This window comes from Myotis myotis, unplaced genomic scaffold (assembly GCF_014108235.1).
Source record: "Myotis myotis isolate mMyoMyo1 unplaced genomic scaffold, mMyoMyo1.p scaffold_m19_p_3, whole genome shotgun sequence".
NCBI classification, from domain to species: Eukaryota; Metazoa; Chordata; class Mammalia; order Chiroptera; family Vespertilionidae; genus Myotis; species Myotis myotis.
Window position 1 is genome coordinate 103,185,503 of NW_023416335.1, and position 15,895 is coordinate 103,201,397.

The 15,895-nt window shown below is 47.7% G+C and overlaps 1 pseudogene; it reads left to right on the top strand.

Annotated features, from left to right (window-relative positions):
• Nucleotides 1–3,290: 3,290 nt before the first annotated feature.
• Nucleotides 3,291–7,629, top strand: LOC118650526 (annotated as a pseudogene).
• Nucleotides 7,630–15,895: the final 8,266 nt, after the last annotated feature.

Sequence of the window (15,895 nt, forward strand, 5' to 3'; positions counted from 1 at the left end):
GCCTACCTGCCTGATTGCCCCTAACCACTTTTGCCTGCCAGCCTGATCACTCCCTAACCACTCCACTGCTAGCCTGATCAATGCCTAACTGCTCCCTTCTGGCCTGATTGCCCCCAACTGCCCTCCCCTGCCAGCCTGGTCGCCCATAACTGCCCTCCCCTGCCAGCCCGGTCCCCCTCAACTGCCCTCCCCTGCAGGCCTGCCCCCCCCCAACTGCCCTCCCCTGCAGGTCTGGCTCCCCCCAGCTGCCCTCCCCTGCAGGCCTGGTCCCCCCCAACTACCCTCCCCTGCAGGCCTGGTCCTCCCTAACTGTACTCCCCTGCTGGTCTGATAGCCCACAACTGCCTTCCCCTGCTGGCCATCTTGTGATGGCCATCTTGTGACCACATGGGGGCAGCCATCTTGTGTGAGGGCATGACAGTCAATTTGCATATTATCTCTTTATTATATAGAATAATGAACTATCATTATCTCACTCATTTATGGAATATAATGAACAGCATAAACTGATGAACAAAAACAGATCCAGGAAAGCATCAATCAGACCCCCCTCAGAGGGAAGGTAGGGAATGGGGGGGACAAGGGGGAGAGATCAACCATCAATTGGTTGTATGCATGCATATAAGCCTAACCAATGGATGCAGACAACAGAGGGTGAGGGCATGAGTTGTGGAGGTGGGGGCGTAATGGGGGGAATAAGGACACATATGTAATGCCTTAATCAATAAAGAAAAAAAATTAAATAAAAAAGGAAAGAGAAACTAAGAAAATAATCCCATTCACAATTGCTTCAAAAAGTGAAATACCTGAGACTGGGATGACTATCGGGAGGAGGGGAATGGTGTTGGGGAAGGGTGGGGAACCTGGGCAGCGGCTGGCCTCTGTGGCTTCAGGGCTTGGAGAGCGAGAGGGAGGGTGGCCAAGAGAGTGAGTTGGTGCCGCCACCTGCCTGAGGAGAGAGGAGGGGTCCTGCCTTCCTGCACCCTTTGTGGGCTGAGAGCGCTAGGCACCCACGAACCTCTGAGGCCTCCTGGCCCCTGGGAACCCCACCCCACCCGTGGCCTCTCTTCCCTTTGAGAGTGCCCCCTTCCCAGGGGTGGTGGCGGTGGTGGCAGAGGGTTGTCCGTGGGCCTACCCACCGAGGGGCCACGGCGGGGGATCGATAGGGCCTCGGCTGTGTGAGGACGAGAGGCAGCTGAGGCCCGGGCCAGTTCCCCAAAAAGAAAAAAAAAAGTGAAATACCTAAAATAAATTTAACCAAGGATGTAAATGACCTGTATTCAAATGATTATCCTATTTAATAATAGAAAAACATGGTAATTAACCATACCTCTACTATGCTTCCCATTGGCTAATCAGCAGGATATGCAAATTAACTGCCAACAAAGATGGCGGCCAGCAGCCAGGCAGCTGAAGTGAACATGTGGCTTGCTTGCTCCAGTGATGGAGGAAGCCAAGGTTCCTGCCTGCTGCGGCCCAGCTCTGAGCTCCAGATGCAACAATGTTTCAATTATAGAAGCTAAACAAACCTCAGGTACCTGCTTTTAGCCAGCCATAGCCTCAGAGCTGGAGCCGGCTCTCAGCTCCAGTGACAGCTATAGAAGGTAAATAAATCTCAGAATAAAAAAAAGGAAAAAAAAAAGAGGCTGGGAGCTTCAGTTGCCCGCCAGCCTGAAAACGGCCCTCAGCCTCTCACCCAGACTGGCCAGGAACCCCAGTGGGGACCCCTACCCTGAAGCGGGTGTGACCAGCTGCAAACAGCCATCAGCCCATTATCCAGGCTGGCCAGGCACCCAAGCGGGGGACCCCCACCCTGATCTGGATCACCCTTCAGGGAAAACCAGCCGGCCCCCACCCATGCACCAGGCCTCTATCCTATATAGTAAAAGGGTAATATGCAAACTGACCCTAACAGCAGAAAGACTGGGAATGACTGGTCACTATGACACACACTGACCACCAGGGGGCAGACGCTCAATGCAGGAGCTGCCCCCTGGTGGTCAGTGCACTCTCACAGGGGGGAGCTCTGCTCAGCCACAAGCCAGGCTGATGGCTGCCAGTACAGCAGTGGTGGTGGGAGCCTCCCCTGCCTCCTCAGCAGCGCTAAGGATGTCTGACTGCAGCTTAGGTCTGCTGCCTGCTGGCAAGTGGGCATCCCCCGAGTGCTGCCGGGCTGCCAGAGGGATGTCTGATTGCCAGCTTAGGCCCAATCCCCCGGGGAGCAGGCCTACGCCAGCAAGTGGTCACCCCCGAGGGGTCCCAGACTGCAAGAGGGCACAGGCCGGGCTGAGGGGCCCCCTACCCCCGAGTGCACAAATTTTTGTGCACCAGGCCTCTAGTCCTATCTAATAATAGACAAACATGGTAATTAACCGTAACTGCGCTACCCTTCCCATTGGCTAATCAGTGAGATATGCAAATTAACTGCCAACCAAGATGGCCGGCAGCCAGGCAGCTGAAGCGAAGAGGAGGCTTGGTTGCCCTGGCGATGGAGGAAGCCAAGGTTCCCTGCCTGCCGCTGCCTGCCGCTGGGCTCTGAGCTCCTGAAGCAACAGCTACAAAAGATACAATGTTTCAATTATAGAAGCTAAAAGATGGCGGTTAATTTGCATACCCAGGCTCCAAATGGTGGAGTGAAGCCAAACAGCCCCAAAGCCGCAGAGCAGCAAGGCCTCAGGGCCCCAGGATCAGTGGTGCCACGAGGCCTCAGGGCCCTGGAATGAGCTGAGCAGAGAGGCCTCCCAGCACCGGAATCAGTGGAGCCGCAAGGCCTCCCGGCCGGATCAGCAGAACGGAGAGGCCTCATGCCCTGGGATCAGCGAAGCCTGAGGGAAGCCCTGTGTGTTTATGCACCCTGGGGGTGCAGAGGTCCAGTCCTAGGCTGAGGTGGATGGCGCAACTTCCAACTCGGAGAAGCGCCTGGGGGCTGGAAGGCAGCTCCTCTGACCTCAGTGCTGGAGTCCCGCCGCTCCACCAGGAGAGGAGCAGATAAAGGCAGGAGCCTCCCTCAAGGTGACCCAAATCCCCACCTACACCAGGCAGGCTGCTGGGATTGTGCATGGAGGACTCACCTCCAAGCCCATCCAGTGGCCCTGCTGCAGCCATGGCATTCCTGGGTGCAGGCCCCAGTGGGATGCTGGTTGGAGGCAGGGGCGCAATGCATCCTGGGTTCCTCGCCTACCTTTCGCAGCCTCCTCCTGCTTCAGGGCCTCGCCCTCCGTGGTCTCCTCACCCCCAGCGCCCAGAGCAGCGGACCCACCAAGGGCGCTCCCCTCTGGCTGAGGGGGTGAATGGAGAGGCGGGGACTCCCGGGTGAAGGGGAGGAGTCGGGACACCTGCACGCCCTGCTCCTGTTCAGCAACATCTCCGAGATCACATGTCTGCACCACAGGCTGTGGGAGAGCGTGATGGCGCCGATGGTGGAGAAGGTGCTGCACACGTGGGCGGCTGCTGCAGCCCAGGACCTCCTCAAAGGCTTCGAGATGTTGGGTCCCTCTTCAAGCCCTACATCCGGTACTGCATGGAGGAGGAGGGCTGCATGGAGTACACGCGCAGCCTGCTGCATGACAACGACCTCTTCCCGGCTTACGTGAGGTGGGCTGAGAAGCACCAGCAGTGCCAGCGGCTGAAGCTGAGCGACATGCTCGCCAAGCCCCACCATCGGCTCACCAAGTGCCCGCTGCTGCTCAAGGCGGTGCTGAGGAAGATGGACGAGCAGCGTGCCAAGGAGGCCGTCATCACCATGATCAGCTCCGTGGAGCGCTTCTTCCACCACGTGAACGCATGCATGTGGCAGCAGCTGGCGGCCGTGGTGAGCGCATGGATGCCTACAAGGTGGTGGAGGGTAGCAACAATGAGGTGGACAAGCTCCTGGAGGAATTTCTGCACCTGGACCTGACCGCGCCCATCCCTGGTGCCTCCCCAGAGGAGATGTGTCAGCTGCTGTTGGAGGGCAGCCTGAGGATGAAGGAGGGAAAGCACAGAAAGATGGATGTGTACTGCTTCCTCTTCACAGACCTACTCTTAGTGACCAAGGAAGTGAAGAAGGCTGAGAGGACCAATGTCATCAGGCCACCACTGCTGGTGGACAAGATCGTGTGCCGGAGCTGCGGGACCCTGGCTCCTTCCTCCTCATCTACCTGAACGAGTTCCACAGAGCCGTGGGGGCCTACACGTTCCAGGCCAACAGGCAGGCTCTGTGCCGGGGCTGGGTGAACTCCATTTACAATGCCCAGAACTAGTTGTGCAGCTCCATGCGCAGGAACACGCAGGCAGCCAGCAGCACCTGCAGAGCCTGGAGGAGGAAGAGGAAGAGGAGGGTGGGGAGAGTAACACTTCCGCCGCCAGCTCCCCCACCATCCTGCGCAAAAGCAGCAACAGCCTGGACTCCCGAGCACTGCGCCTCGGACGGCTCCATGGAGACCCTGGCCATGGTGATGCTGGAGCCCGGGGAGATGCTCTCTGCTGGGAGCCGGTCCATCCTTGCTGCTTGACACAGTCGCTGCAGGGAAGAAACATCTGCACAGCATATGTTTCAAGGGACCTGGCGTATATAGCATACTGTTCTTAATATGTTTGCTCACCTTCTTGGCACTATGTGTTTTAACCAAGGTCACCTCTCCGAGAAAGGTTGTTTCCCCAGGTAGGGATTTTCCCCTAAAGTTAGGGAGGGAATAAGACTCCTTAACTAAGTGCCAGGCAGGTAGTTAATCACTTTAACTACAAATAATCATGCTTAAGCTACATAATCTTTACTCCCTGGAATGGAGATAAGAAACGCCCTAACCTTTGGAATAGAGATTGATAGGATTGGAATCAACTGGTATAAATACAGATGTAACAAGACAACAGGATACAGAACTTAGAGACAGAACCTAGAGACAGAACCTAGCAAGAGAACATGGCAGGAGAACCTAGATAGAACCTGGCTGAAGAACCTGGCTACAGAACCTGGTGACCGAAAATGGCTGGAGAACCTGGACAGTACCAGTCTGGAGAACCTAGCGACAGAACCTGATGACAGAACCTGGCTGGAGATCCTAGACCTAGACCGAACCTGGCTGGAGAACCTGGCTAGAACTTGGCTGGAGACCCTGACAAGAGAACCCGGCCATGATGATCAACTGAACACAGCCTCCATGTCATTCATTCTTCGCCGACTCCGTCCACACCTTTGGGGACCCCTGGACCTGCTGGGGTTGGACCCCAGCAGCTCTCCTCTCCCAAGTTCGAGGGCGGCTCCTTCAGCTCCCAGTTGGAGATGTCCCTCAGTACCACCGCCTCATCTGTCACACTGACCAGAGAACTGCTGGCCCTGGGCCCCGGGAAGGGCAGCTCCTGCTCCATGGACTCCGCCTACGGCACCCTCTCCCCCACCTTCTTGCAAGACTTTGCGACCCCAGCCCCTGTGGTGGAGCCAGGACCCTGGCCCCTAGATTTACCACAGGCCCCTTCACCCCTGCCCTCGCCCCACCTCCGCTGCCACACCCCTGTCCAGCTGCTGTCCCGCCTGCCCCACCTGCTCAAGTCCACTCTCCACTCTGTGCACTCTCCACCTCCACCTCCAATTATGGCATCAGCTGAAGTCAGTAACAGTAAGGCTCATGATTGGAGAAAGCCTTTTGACAAGGTATGGGCAGCTACGCACCCGCGTGGCTCCCTCCTCAGCTGACTTCCGTGTATAAGACGCCCATCAATTTTCAGTCTAATGAATTTAGAAAAAAAATAGCATCTTATACACAGAAATATATGGTATCTCAGAGCTAGAACAAATATTCCAAAAAAAATTATACAGAAGCATAGAAGACCCTGAATAGCCAAAGAAATCTTGAGAAAGGAGAGCAAGTTGGAGGTATCATACAACCTAATATAAAACTATACTACAAAGCCCTAGTAATCAAAACAGCATGGTACTAGTATAAAAGCAGACACATATATCAATGGAACAGAACAGAAATTCCAGAAATAAACCTGTGCTATATTGTGAATTAATATTTGACAAAGGAGGCAAGAACACAAAATGGGGTAAAAAAAAAAGTCTATTTAATAAATGGTGGTGGAATATTGGATAGATACGTGCAAAAAAATGAAACTAGACCACCTTCTTACACCATACAAGAATAAACTCAAAATGGGTGAAAGTCTTATATGTTTGGTCCAAAAAATAAAAATTCTAGAAGAAAACATGAGTAATAAAATTGCAAACATTTCTCATAGCAATACCACCTAGGGTAAGTGAAACAAAAGAAAAAAATAAACAAATGGGACTACATTAAGCTAAAAAGTTTTTGCACAGCAAAAAAAAATCAACAATATGAAAAACAGCAACTCACTGAATGCAAGAACATATTTGCCAATGATATATCTTATAAGGTGTTAATATCTAAAATTTGTAAACACACACACACACACACACAAACTTATACAACTCAACACCAAAAAACAATCTAATTAAAAAATGGGCAAAGGACCTGAATAGACACTTATCCAAAGAGGACATACACATGCCCAATAGACAAATGAAAAGATGGTTAACATCACTAGTCATCAGAGAAATGCAAGCTAAAACCACAATAAGATATCATTTCACAGCTCTCAGATGGCTATTGTTAATAAAACAACAAACTATGAGTGTTACTGAGAATGTGGAGAAAAGAAACCCTCATGTTGGGGGCCAGCCCCAGCAGGTCCAGGGGTTCCCAAAGGTGTGGATGGAGTCAGCGAAGAAGGAATGACACGGAGACAGCATTCAGTTGATCAGCAGCCTAGCCAGGTTCTCTAGCCAGGTTCTCTCTTTATTCTCCTGTTACATCTGTATTTATACCATTTGATTTTAATCCTATCCATTTTATTCCAAAGGTTAGGGCGTTTGTTATCTCCATTCCAAGGTCACTACTCTACTGTTCTGTTAAGCTACAAGGAAGTAACTGAAGGATATTATCCTAAGTAAAGATTATGTAGCTTAAGCGTGATTGTTCATAGTTAAGGTGATTAACTACCCATCTGGCATGTAGTTAAGGGGGTTTTGCTGGGGTCCAGCTCCAGAGGCCCAGGGGTTCCCAAAGGTGTGGACGGAGTCGGCGAAGAACGATTTACACGGAGACAGTGTTCAGATGATCAGCATAGCTCTCTTTAGTCTCCGTGGATCTTCCCTGTGCCTGGCTGAGGCCACAGAAAAAGATCCAAAGGCAAGCTGAGCCTTTATTTTATAGTGAGAGGTAAACAAGGTAGTGGTTTCCATAGTTACACAGTTCTTGTGAGTTTCACTTGTTTTGGCCACTTCCTGCACTTCCCTCAGCCCATTAGCTCCCAGATAAGATCTAGAGAGCCTCATAAGGTCAAGCCTAATTATGCTAAGAGGACTGTGCCCTCTAAGCTGGGAATTGTTTGTGACTTTACCAACAGGTCAGTCCGAGGCTTAACCCTATATCAGCTCCCCACAGGTTTTACTGATTTATTCCCTTCCTTAGTCCTGTTAATCCCTAACTCCAGGGAAAAATCCCCACCTGGGGAAACAATCTTTCTCAGAGAGGTGACCTTGGTTAAAACACATAGTGCTAAGAAGGGGAACAAACATATTAAGAACAGTATGCCTTATATCTTATAAGGTGTTTACGCCAGGTCCCTTGAAACATATGCTGTGCAGATGTTTCTTCCCTGCAGCAACTGTGTCAAGCAGCAAGGATGGACTGGCTTCTGGCACCCTGGTACACTATTGGTCAAAATGCAATAGAGCACAGTAGCAAGCAGTGTGGAGTTACCTCATAATATTAAAAATGAAATTGCCTTATGATCCAGCAATTCCATTTCTGGGAATATATCCAAAGAAACCTGAAATTCTAATTTGAAAGAATATATGCACCACTATGTTCATTGCAGTGCTATTTCCAATAACCAAGATTTGGAAGGAGCCCATGAATCCATCAGTAGATGAGTGGATAAATAAGTTTTGCTATATTTACACAATGGAATACTACTTTGCCATAAAAAAAGAAGGAAATCTTATTCTTTGCAACAACATGAATAGACCTAGAGAGAATTGTTAAGTGAAATAAGCCAGACACATAAAGACAAGTATAATATGAATTCACTCATATGTAGAATCCAATGAACAAAATAAACTAACAAAAGATAAATAGACTAGAGGCCCGGTGCAAAAAATTTGTGCACTCGGGGGGAAGAGGGGGTCTCTCAGCCCGGCCTGTGCCCTCTCGCAGTCTGGGACCGCTCGGGAGATAATTACCTGCTGGCTTAGGCCTGCTCCTGGGTGGCAGAGGGCAGGCCCAATCCCTAGGTGCAGCCCCTGGTCAGGCTCAGAACATGGCCAATTGGGGAGTTGGGGCGCTGCCCCCCGTCATGCACAGAGCAGGGTGGATCGGGAGGTTGTGATGCCACCCCTAGTCACGCTCAGGGTAGGGCCAATTGGGGGGTTGGGGCACCGTCCGCTGTCACACTCAAGGCAGGGTCGATAGGGAGGTTGCGGCGCCACCCCCTGTCATGCACAGAGCAGGGCCGATCAGGGGGTTGGGGAGCTGCCCCCTATCACGCACAGAGCAGGGCGGATCAGGGGGGTTGGGGCTCCGTACCCTGTCACACACAGAGCAGGGTCTATCAGGGGGTTGGGGAGCTCCCCCCTGTCATGCACAGAGCCGGGCTGATCAGGGAGTTGAGGAGCTCCCCCCTGTCACTCACAGAGCAGGGCCAATAGGGGAGTTAGGGCACCACCCTCTGTCACACACAGAGCACAGCGGATCAGGGGGTTGGGGCACCGCCACTGTCACACTCAGGGCAGGGCCGATGGGGGTTGGGGCGCCGCACCCTGTCACACACAGAGCAGGGCCAATCAGGGGGTTGAGGAGCTCCCCCTGTCACGAACAGAGCAGGGTGGATAGGGAGGTTGTGGCCCTGCCCCCTTTCACACACAGAGCCGCAGGGCGATCAGGGGGTTTGGTCGCTGCCCCCTGTCATGCTGATCCTGGTGCCGGGAGGCCTCGCTTCTCTGCTGATCCCGGTGCTGGGAGGCATATTACCCTTTTACTATATAGGATAGAAGCCTGGTGCATGGGTGGGGGACAGCTGGTTTGCCCTGAAGGGTGTCCTGGATCAGGGTGGGGGTCCCGCTTGGGTGCCTGGCCGGCCTGGGTGAGGGGATGATGGCTGTTTGTAGCTGGTCACACACCCTTCAGGTTGGGGGTCCCCACTGGTGTGCCTGGCCAGCCTGGGTGAGGGGATGATGGCTGTTTGCATATGGTCACACCCCCTTTAGGGTGGGGGTCCCCACTGGGGTTCCTGGCCAGCCTGGGTGAGGGGCTGAGGGCCGTTTTCAGGCTGGCGGGTGACTGAAGCTCCCAACCGCTCCTTCTTTCCTTTTTTTTTTTTTTATGGGCCAGCTTTAGCTCTGAGGCTTGGCTCCAGCTATGAGACCTCCGCTGCTGAAAGCAGGTTTCTGGCCTTTGTTTACCTTCTGTATTTGAAACAATGTTGCAGTCCTGCTGGCTGAAGCCCGGTGTTTTGTTTAGCTTCTATATTTGTTACAATGTTGCATAGAGTGCAGCTGAGAGGCCAGCAAGGCAGGCAGGGAAGCTTGGCTTCCTCTGTCACTGAAGCAAGAAAGCCTCCCTGTTCGCGTCAGCTGCCTGGCTTCCGGCCGCCATCTTGGTTGGCAGTTAATCTGCATATCTCACTGATTAGCCAATGGGAAGGGTAGTGGCCATATGGCTAATTGCCATGTTTCTCTTTTATTAGATAGGATGTATAGATAGAGAACAGACTGGCAGCTGTCAGAGGGGAGGAGGGTACAGGGGTGTGTAAAATAGGTGAAGGGATTGAGAAAAAACAACAACACAAAATCCTTATAGATACAGACAACAGTCTGATGAGGGAAGCTGGTGGGGGGTAGTAAAGGATACAGCGATTTGGAGAAACTAAGATGGTGGCATAGATAAACACCGGGAAATTGCCGCCTCCCACAACAATTGAAAAATACCGCAAAGGACAGAGCGGACATCATCCAGAACAACAGAAAGGCTGGCTGAGTGTAAATTCTACAACTAGAAGGAAAGAAAAGCACACTGAGAGCCAGAGGAGCTGCAGAGGTGAAGTGCAGAGGTACGGCGGCTCGCACGCACGCGGAAAGGGGGTGGCACCTGAGGACGCGGCTGTCTTTTTGAATCACAAGCTCCTGACTGCTCTGAACTCTGGTTCCGGGAAGTCTCTGGGGACCCAGGACTCATATGGGGAGAAGCTGGACTGTCGGGCAGTGGGCAAACTTGAGGGCAGCTTTCCCTCAGAGGTGCTTGCAGCAATTATCGGGTCACTGAGATGCGCGACTCCTTAGGGCTGGGCAGAGAATCAGCCATAGCTGCTTGCTCCGCCTTTTGACTCCCTGAGACCCCGCCCCACCCAGGCTGCGGCAGAGGCTTTTTCATGTGAATGTACCTAACTGCAGCCGAGCCAGGCAGACCCGGAACTTCCAAGAGAAGGCCCAAGGCCCCGCAGCGGCTTGCATTGCTTCACAGCTGAGCCTCTTCGTGGCTCCTGCTGTGTGGCCTCAGGCAGAGGCTGAATTAGCACCTCCTTAGATCCAGGAGCCACTGTACCCAGTGGTCAGAGGGGGACCATCCAGATTGCAACTCCTCAGATCCATAAGGGACACACTCAGGGAGCAGACTCAGTGAGCACCAAAGCCCCACTGAAGCAAGTCTTTCCCCAGAAGGGTGTCTTCAGCACAGAAGTTCTCCCACTTTAGACACAGCTGATTCTCACAGCCAATTGGCCTGGAGGTCAATTCCTCCCAGTGATCCTACAACAACCAAGGCACCAAGAGTGCACCAAGAGTGTCCACCTCAGGTAACTGGGGAGGCTGAGCCACTGGGCCCTACAGGACACCTGACGCGCAGGGCCACTCTATCAACACAGGGAAGCAGCCAAAATGCGGAGACAAAGAAACAGGTCACAAATAGCAGAAATGGAGGAAAGCAAACGACTGGATATAGAGTTCAAGGCCACGTTTATAAGGTTTTTCAAGAATTTTATGGAAACTGCCGATAAATTTAATGAATCCCTCAATAAGTATAGTGAGACCATGGAGGACATGAAAAAGGACCAACTAGAAATTAAGCATACACTGACTGAAATAAAGAATAATTTACAGAGATCCAACAGCAGACAAGAGGATCCCAAGAATCAAGTCAAAGATTTGAAATACAAAGAAACAAAAAATACCCAACCGAAAAAGAAAAAAGAAGAGATTCCAAAAATATGAAGATAGTGTAAGGAACCTCTGGGACAACTTCAAGCGTACCAACATCAGAATTATAGGGGTACCAGAAGGAGAGAGAGGGCAAGATATTGAAAACCTTTTTGAAGAAATAATGACAGAAAACTTCCCCTACCTGGTGAAAGAAATGGACTTACAAGTCCAGGAAGCGCAGAGAACCCCAAACAAAAGGAATCCAAGGAGGACCACACCAAGACACATCATAATTAAAATGCCAAGAGCAAAAGATAAAGAGAGAATCTTAAAAGCAGCAAGAGAAAGACAGTCAGTTACCTACAAGGGAGTACCCATATGACTGTCAGCTGATTTCTCAACAGAAACCATGCAGGCCAGAAGAGAGTGACAAGAAATATTCAAAGTGATGAATAGCAAGAACCTGCAACCAAGATTACTTTATCCAGCAAAGCTCTCATTCAGAATTAAAGGTCAGGTAAAGAGCTTCACAGATAAGAAAAAGCTAAAGGAGTTCATCACCACCAAACCAGTATTATATGAAATGCTGAAAGGTATTCTTTAAGAAGAGGAAGAAGAAAAAGGAACTCTTACCATTTGCCACAGCATGGATGGAACTGGAGAGCGGATAAATACCACAGGATCTCACTCATTTGTGGAATATAATGAACAACATAAACTGATGAACAAGGACTGATCCAGAGATGGAGAGGCATTGATTGGACTGTTGGGCCTTGGAGGGAAGGTAGGGGAGGGGAGGGGTAAGGGGGAAAGATCAACCAAAGGACTTATATGCAAGCATATAGGCCTAACCAATGGACACGGACAACAGGGGGGTGAGGGCATGAGCGGGGGGGGGGGGGGGCGGGTAGAGGGTAACGTGGGGATAAGGACACATATGTAATATCTTAATCAATAAAAAAAAGGATACAGCGATTCAAATATATGGTGAGAGGAAGATTTGACTTTGTATAGTAGGTACGCAAAATGCAATACACAGATGGTGTATTATAGAGTTGTAAACCTGAAACCTATATAATTTTATTAAATAATGCCACTCCCAATAAATTCAATATAAATAAATAAATAAATATGCACATTTAGTCTATTAATGGAAGGGGGGCAAGCTCCATGTCCTTTTATGATGCCATCTTGGACCTGCCTTTCTTTAGCTTACTCTTTTAAAAATAACATTTCTGCCCAGAGATTAAATGTTTTTTAAAGTAGACTTTAGACCCAACTCTGTTTTCAATTGGTGCTATTGTAATATAATGTACTTGTGGACCAATCTATCTCATGGGCATATTCCTAGATTTTGTCAGAATGAAAACTGATGAAAGATAGATGGAGATTTTCTACAGATTTTTAAATTCTTGAACTAGACTAGAATTTATTTATATATCTAGCAATGAAATCTTGTAGAAAAGTATAGCACTATATCTCAGAATCTACTAAACCCAAACAGATCAATGACTACAGTTAAATTAGGAAGCTTTGATACATGAATCCTGTTTACATGGAAACTCATAAACTGTTATCTGACTATCAGGACAAGGAAATGTTTCTTTTATCATCAAGTAATAATTGTTTGGGTTTTCCACTACTTGCTTAATTTATTTTTTAATACCATTGATCTTTGTCTTCTTCTGGATATCCTATATAATAAAAGACTAATATGCAAATTGACTGAACAGTGGAACAACCAGTCGCTATGACTCACACTGACCACCAGGGGCCAGAAGCTCAATGCAGGCCAGGCTCATGGCTGGCAAGCGCAGCAGTGGTGGCGGGAGCCTCTCCTGCCTCCACAGCAGTGCTATGGACATCCCTCAAGGGCTCCCAGACTGTGAGAGGGTACAGGCTGGGCTGAGGGACCCCCCTGCCCCAGTATACAAATTTTATGCACCAGGCCTCTAGTAAATAAAATAATTACTGTAAGCCCTATTTGCCCCCTAATGTCCTCATTCATGTTTCATTAATGCTGTCAGACAATTGTTGAAATTCAATCCAAGATGATTTAAACATAAGCTAGACTATGTATTTGGATAACTCTCTAAAAAGAAAACTTGAAATTCTTAAATTGCATTTCTTTAGAGATTTCTATTGCATTCTGTATCTTACTTTATTGAACAAAGGGGGAAAAGGCAAAGAATGGGTTGTCTTGACTTTATAATGACTCTGCTATTCATCGGTAAAAGGAAAGATAAGAAATAACTTCTAAAGAGCATATTTCCTACTGGTCCTTTAGCCCATTTTCAAAGGTAATTTATCAAAAGAAGAGTCAATAAAATTAAACAAAGGTTTATACTATTAATCTTCAGTGAGGTAAAGATTCAGTTCAGAAGACAACAAAAATATATGAATCAGGAAAAATGAAAACTAAATCTTCAAACAGAACAAACTTAATTAAATTCCAAGTATCTGATATCATAGAATCCAAAGTCATATGGCTTAAAATCATGATTAAAAAATAAAGAAAAATTATTTTTTAATTTATTATTATTTTTTCAAAATATATTTTGATTTTTTTAAATTTTTAGCTGAAAAGCTAGTCCCTTTATTTATTTTTTATATATATTTTATTGATTTTTTCACAGAGAGGAAGGGAGAGGAATAGAGAGTTAGAAACATCAATGAGAGAGAAACATCAATCAGCTGCCTCCTGCACATTCCCCACTGGGGATGTGCCCAAAACCAAGGTACATGCCCTTGACCATAATCGAACCTGGGACCCCTGTTCTGCAGGCCGACGCTCTATCCACTGAGCCAAACCGGTTAGGGCTATTTTATGGATTTTTTATAGAGAGGAAGGAAGAGGGAGAGTTAGAAACAATGATGAGAGGGAAACATCTATCAGCTGCCTCCTGCACACCCTCTACTGGGGATGTGACCGCAACCAAGGTATATGCCCTTGACTGGAATTGAACCTAGGACCCTTTAGTCTGTAGACCGACACTCTATCTACTGAGCCAAACCGGTTAGGGCTAAAGATAAATTATTGAGCCACATGATTAAGTTGCTATTTTAACTTTGGTTAAAGATTAATTCTGGCCCTGGCCAATGTGGGTCAGTTGGTTGGAGCATCATCCCATACATCCAAAGGTTACAGGCTCTATTCCCAGTCTTGGCACATTTCCAGACTGCAGGTTCGATCACTGGTCTGAGTGCATACAGGAGGCAACCAATTAATGTTCCTCTCTCACATCGATGTTTCTCTCTTTCCCTTCCTCTCTTTCTAAAATCAATAAAAATGTATTTTTGTGTAAGGATTAAAAAATGATTAATTCCGTTTTTTCCTAAATTTTTCTTAAATCTTATTACTTTGTAATTAAGGGAAAATATTATGCTTAAAATTAACTTATACGGCATAGTAGAAAGAAAGGAAATTGATTACACTAAGCAGAAAAATTTTCCTTAACTCAGACATACTAATCTAATAAAAATGAGAGCCAAATAAAAGGTGGTTTTTTTTATTTGATCTTTGTTCATCTTTCATTTATCTTGGAATAGATTACAAAGCTTTCTTACTAAAAACTTCTTTTAATTTATATTCAATGTAATATTATTAGAAAAAATATACCTGATCCATACAAATTAATACTCCCATTAGTTCTTTCTTAAGTATGATGCCATCTTGGACCTGCCTTTCTTTAGTCTACTCTTCTAAAAATAACATTACTTGTGAACTAAATGTAATTAATATAATTTTAAGTTAAACATCACAAGTCATTTCTCCAGAAGAAAAATTTACATTTTTATTTGCTATATTTCAATGTATACTTCAAATGTATATTTATTAATTATACATTTATTATTAATACTTCAATGTATATTTATATTTTAAAATATATTTTATTGATTTTTTACAAAGAGGAAGGGAGAGAGATAGATAGTTAGAAACATCGATGAGAGAGAAACATCGATCAGTTGCCTCCTGCACACCTCCCATTGGGGATGTGCCCGCAACCAAGGTAGATGCCCTTGACTGGAATCGAACCTGGGACCTTTCAGTCCGCAGGCCGATGCTCTATCCACCGAGCCAAACTGGCTAGGGCAACGTATATTTATTAATTGCCTAATCTGGGAGAACACTTTAATAATTCCAATAGTATTTTATAAGAACTCCAAGTACAATTTACGGATATTTTATTTTATTTTTATTAGGAGCCCTGGGCAGCCTCTAAGAGAGTTCCCAATGATACCTGACTTTTGGTATTTGTGTCCTTCTGTAGCTTCCTCACAAACTGTATCAGGGCTGGTCTGTATGAAACTAAAATATGGCAGAAATATGGCATTGTATAATAAAGAATTTGCTTGCCTTCATCCCTGGTTCCTGTGTCAATGGATTAGGGTTAGTGTCTGTTATTCATAGTGAGCTCCTCAGACCACTCCTGAGTTTATGCTAAAGAGGTGACTTATGATAGGCTCCTAGATAGTTTCACCATGGAGGTTGGCTGTGCCAGGAAGACCAACCATGTGATTAGGGGGTTGGGACTTTGAGTCACATGACATCAGTCTGATCTCCTGGGAAGAAAGGAAAGGCTAAAATTGAATTTAATCCTGTGGTCAATGATTCAATCAACTAAGCCTACAGAGCAAAATCTTAATAAAAACCTGGATACCAAAGAAGCTGGATGAGCTCCCTGGATATTGATAGCAAGAGTA